The 6,000-nt window shown below is 37.2% G+C and overlaps 1 pseudogene; it reads left to right on the forward strand.

Annotated features, from left to right (window-relative positions):
* LOC124022092 overlaps positions 1-6,000 on the forward strand; it is a 31,759-nt pseudogene that overhangs the window by 15,455 nt on the left and 10,304 nt on the right.

The raw sequence follows: 6,000 nt of genomic DNA on the forward strand, positions 1-6,000 counted from the left end.
GTCTACAGCAGTATTATTCAACCAGAGCAGCTTTAGCCCCAGAGGTCATCCACAGAGCTGAGAGTCTAGCTCCAGATATCTGACCTCTAACCTCTCTCTGTAGGACCGTCTACAGCAGTATTATTCAACCAGAGCAGCTTTAGCCCCAGAGGTCGTCCACAGAGCTGAGAGTCTAGCTCTAGATATCTGACCTCTAACCTCTCTCTCTCTCTCTCTGTAGGACCGTCTCCAGCAGTATTATTCAACCAGAGCAGCTTTAGCCCCAGAGGTCGTCCACCGAGCTGAGAGTCTAGCTCTAGATATCTGACCTCTAACCTCTCTTTCTCTCTCTCTCTCTCTGTAGGACCGTCTCCAGCAGTATTATTCAACCAGAGCAGCTTTATCCCCAGAGGTCGTCCACAGAGCTGAGAGTCTAGCTCTAGATATCTGACCTCTAACCTCTCTCTGTAGGACCGTCTACAGCAGTATTATTCAACCAGAGCAGCTTTAGCCCCAGAGGTCGTCCACAGAGCTGAGAGTCTAGCTCTAGATATCTGACCTCTAACCTCTCTCTCTTTCTCTGTAGGACCGTCTACAGCAGTATTATTCAACCAGAGCAGCTTTAGCCCCAGAGGTCATCCACAGAGCTGAGAGTCTAGCTCTAGATATCTGACCTCTAACCTCTCTCTCTCTCTGTAGGACCGTCTACAGCAGTATTATTCAACCAGAGCAGCTTTAGCCCCAGAGTTCGTCCACAGTGCTGAGAGTCTAGCTCTAGATATCTGACCTCTAACCTCTCTCTCTCTCTCTCTCTCTGTAGGACCGTCTACAGCAGTATTATTCAACCAGAGCAGCTTTAGCCCCAGAGGTCGTCCACAGAGCTGAGAGTCTAGCTCTAGATATCTGTATAGAGGTACAAGGCTTCCTGCACAGCACAAACCCTGACATGCCTCTGGGAGAGATGTCACTGGGAGGGTCCCTGCTCGACGACCTACAGGTACCAGGCACTGAATCACACGCACCGAATCACACACACCGAATCACACACACCGAATCACACTCACCGAATCACACGCACCGAATCACACGCACCGAATCACACGCACCGAATCACACGCACCGAATCACACGCACCGAATCACACACACCGAATCACACACACCGAATCACACGCACTGAATCACACTCACTGAATCACACTCATTGAATCACACGCACTGAATCACACACACACACAATAATTGTTCATGTTGAATGGACTAAGTAAGTCTTTCTGAATAAGAGTGTCTTCCTAAATGGCCGACATCTGGGTTGAACAATTCAGTGAATTCACAACGAAATGTGCAGTAGCAATATTACAGGAGATCTACAGTATCAATATTACAGGAGATCTACAGTATCAATATTACAGCAGATCTACAGTATCAATATTACAGGAGATCTACAGTATCAATATTACAGGAGATCTACAGTATCAATATTACAGGAGATCTACAGTATCAATATTACAGGAGATCTACAGTATCAATATTACAGGAGATCTACAGTATCAATATTACAGGAGATCTACAGTATCAATATTACAGGAGATCTACAGTATCAATATTACAGGAGATCTACAGTATCAATATTACAGGAGATCTACAGTATCAATATTACAGGAGATCTACAGTATCAATATTACAGGAGATCTACAGTATCAATATTACAGGAGATCTACAGTATCAATATTACAGGAGATCTACAGTATCAATATTACAGGAGATCTATAGTATCAATATTACAGGAGGTCTACAGTATCAATATTACAGGAGATCTACAGTATCAATATTACAGGAGATCTATAGTATCAATATTACAGGAGGTCTACAGTATCAATATTACAGGAGATCTACAGTATATCACAGTATCAATATTAAAGGAGATCTACAGTATCAATATTACAGGAGATCTACAGTATCAATATTACAGGAGATCTACAGTATGAATATCACAGGAGATCTACAGTATCAATATTACAGGATATCTATAGTATCAATATTACAGGAGATCTATAGTATCAATATTACAGGAGTCTACAGTATCAATATTACAGGAGATCTACAGTATCAATATTACAGGAGATCTACAGTATCAATATTACAGGAGATCTACAGTATCAATATTACAGGAGATCTACAGTATCAATATCACAGGTGATCTACAGTATCAATATTACAGGAGATCTATAGTATCAATATTACAGGAGATCTACAGTATCAATATTACAGGAGGTCTACAGTATCAATATCACAGGAGATCTACAGTATCAATATTACAGGAGATCTACAGTATCAATATTACAGGAGATCTACAGTATCAATATTACAGGAGATCTACAGTATCAATATTACAGGAGATCTACAGTATCAATATTACAGGAGATCTACAGTATCAATATTACAGGAGATCTACAGTATCAATATTACAGGAGATCTACAGTATCAATATTACAGGAGATCTACAGTATCAATATTACAGGAGATCTACAGTATCAATATTACAGGAGATCTACAGTATCAATATTACAGGAGATCTACAGTATCAATATTACAGGAGATCTACAGTATCAATATTACAGGAGATCTACAGTATCAATATTACAGGAGATCTACAGTGTCAATATTACAGGATATCTATAGTATCAATATTACAGGAGATCTATAGTATCAATATTACAGGAGATCTATAGTATCAATATTACAGGAGATCTACAGTATCAATATTACAGGAGATCTACAGTATCAATATTACAGGAGATCTACAGTATATCAATATCAATATTAAAGGAGATCTACAGTATCAATATTACAGGAGATCTACAGTATCAATATTACAGGAGATCTACAGTATGAATATCACAGGAGATCTACAGTGTCAATATTACAGGATATCTATAGTATCAATATTACAGGAGATCTATAGTATCAATATTACAGGAGGTCTACAGTATCAATATTACAGGAGATCTACAGTATCAATATTACAGGAGATCTACAGTATCAATATTACAGGAGATCTACAGTATCAATATTACAGGAGATCTCTCACAGTATCAATATTAAAGGAGATCTACAGTATCAATATTACAGGAGATCTACAGTATCAATATTACAGGAGATCTACAGTATGAATATCACAGGAGATCTACAGTGTCAATATTACAGGATATCTATAGTATCAATATTACAGGAGATCTATAGTATCAATATTACAGGAGGTCTACAGTATCAATATCACAGGAGATCTACAGTATCAATATTACAGGAGATCTACAGTATCAATATTACAGGAGATCTACAGTATCAATATTACAGGAGATCTACAGTATGAATATCACAGGTGATCTACAGTGTCAATATTACAGGATATCTATAGTATCAATATTACAGGAGATCTATAGTATCAATATTACAGGAGGTCTACAGTATCAATATCACAGGAGATCTACAGTATCAATATTACAGGAGATCTACAGTATCAATATTACAGGAGATCTACAGTATCAATATTACAGGAGATCTACAGTATCAATATTACAGGAGATCTACAGTATCAATATTACAGGAGATCTACAGTATCAATATTACAGGAGATCTACAGTATCAATATTACAGGAGATCTACAGTATCAATATTACAGGAGATCTACAGTATCAATATTACAGGAGATCTACAGTATCAATATTACAGGAGATCTACAGTATCAATATTACAGGAGATCTACAGTATCAATATTACAGGAGATCTACAGTATCAATATTACAGGAGATCTACAGTATCAATATTACAGGAGATCTACAGTATCAATATTACAGGAGATCTACAGTATCAATATTACAGGAGATCTACAGTATCAATATTACAGGAGATCTACAGTATGAATATCACAGGAGATCTACAGTGTCAATATTACAGGATATCTATAGTATCAATATTACAGGAGATCTATAGTATCAATATTACAGGAGATCTATAGTATCAATATTACAGGAGATCTACAGTATCAATATTACAGGAGATCTACAGTATCAATATTACAGGAGATCTCAGTATATCACAGTATCAATATTAAAGGAGATCTACAGTATCAATATTACAGGAGATCTACAGTATCAATATTACAGGAGATCTACAGTATATCACAGTATCAATATTAAAGGAGATCTACAGTATCAATATTACAGGAGATCTACAGTATCAATATTACAGGAGATCTACAGTATGAATATCACAGGAGATCTACAGTGTCAATATTACAGGATATCTATAGTATCAATATTACAGGAGATCTATAGTATCAATATTACAGGAGGTCTACAGTATCAATATCACAGGAGATCTACAGTATCAATATTACAGGAGATCTACAGTATCAATATTACAGGAGATCTACAGTATCAATATTACAGGAGATCTACAGTATCAATATTACAGGAGATCTACAGTATGAATATCACAGGTGATCTACAGTGTCAATATTACAGGATATCTATAGTATCAATATTACAGGAGATCTACAGTATCAATATTACAGGAGATCTACAGTATGAATATCACAGGAGATCTACAGTGTCAATATTACAGGATATCTATAGTATCAATATTACAGGAGATCTATAGTATCAATATTACAGGAGGTCTACAGTATCAATATTACAGGAGGTCTACAGTATCAATATTACAGGAGATCTACAGTATCAATATTACAGGAGATCTACAGTATCAATATTACAGGAGATCTACAGTATATCACAGTATCAATATTAAAGGAGATCTACAGTATCAATATTACAGGAGATCTACAGTATCAATATTACAGGAGATCTACAGTATGAATATCACAGGAGATCTACAGTGTCAATATTACAGGATATCTATAGTATCAATATTACAGGAGATCTATAGTATCAATATTACAGGAGGTCTACAGTATCAATATCACAGGAGATCTACAGTATCAATATTACAGGAGATCTACAGTATCAATATTACAGGAGATCTACAGTATCAATATTACAGGAGATCTACAGTATGAATATCACAGGTGATCTACAGTGTCAATATTACAGGATATCTATAGTATCAATATTACAGGAGATCTATAGTATCAATATTACAGGAGGTCTACAGTATCAATATCACAGGAGATCTACAGTATCAATATTACAGGAGATCTACAGTATCAATATTACAGGAGATCTACAGTATCAATATTACAGGAGATCTACAGTATCAATATTACAGGAGATCTACAGTATCAATATTACAGGAGATCTACAGTATCAATATTACAGGAGATCTACAGTATCAATATTACAGGAGATCTACAGTATCAATATTACAGGAGATATACAGTATCAATATTACAGGAGATCTACAGTATCAATATTACAGGAGTAATATAATATTTTGAAACGGCACTCAGCCTCTTGTAGGTGGTGATGAAGCTGGTCATGTTGTCTGTCTAGGTGGTGATGAAGCTGGTCATGTTGTGTCTGTCTAGGTGATGATGAAGCTGGTCATGTGTCTGTCTAGGTGGTGATGAAGCTGGTCATGTGTCTGTCTAGGTGGTGATGAAGCTAGTTGTTCTGGTGGTGATGAAGCTGGTCATGTTGTCTGTCTAGGTGGTGATGAAGCTGGTCATGTTGTGTCTGTCTAGGTGATGATGAAGCTGGTCATGTGTCTGTCTAGGTGGTGATGAAGCTGGTCATGTGTCTGTCTAGGTGGTGATGAAGCTAGTTGTTCTGGTGGTGATGAAGCTGGTCATGTGTCTGTCTAGGTGGTGATGAAGCTGGTCATGTGTCTGTCTAGGTGGTGATGAAGCTGGTCATGTGTCTGTCTAGGTGGTGATGAAGCTAGTTGTTCTGGTGGTGATGAAGCTAGTCATGTTGTCTGTCTAGGTGGTGATGAAGCTAGTTGTTCTGGTGGTGATGAAGCTGGTCATGTGTCTGTCTAGGTGGTGATGAAGCTGGTCATGTTG

The sequence above is a fragment of the Oncorhynchus gorbuscha genome, unplaced genomic scaffold (genome assembly GCF_021184085.1).
Source record: "Oncorhynchus gorbuscha isolate QuinsamMale2020 ecotype Even-year unplaced genomic scaffold, OgorEven_v1.0 Un_scaffold_1289, whole genome shotgun sequence".
Lineage (NCBI taxonomy): Eukaryota > Metazoa > Chordata > Actinopteri > Salmoniformes > Salmonidae > Oncorhynchus > Oncorhynchus gorbuscha.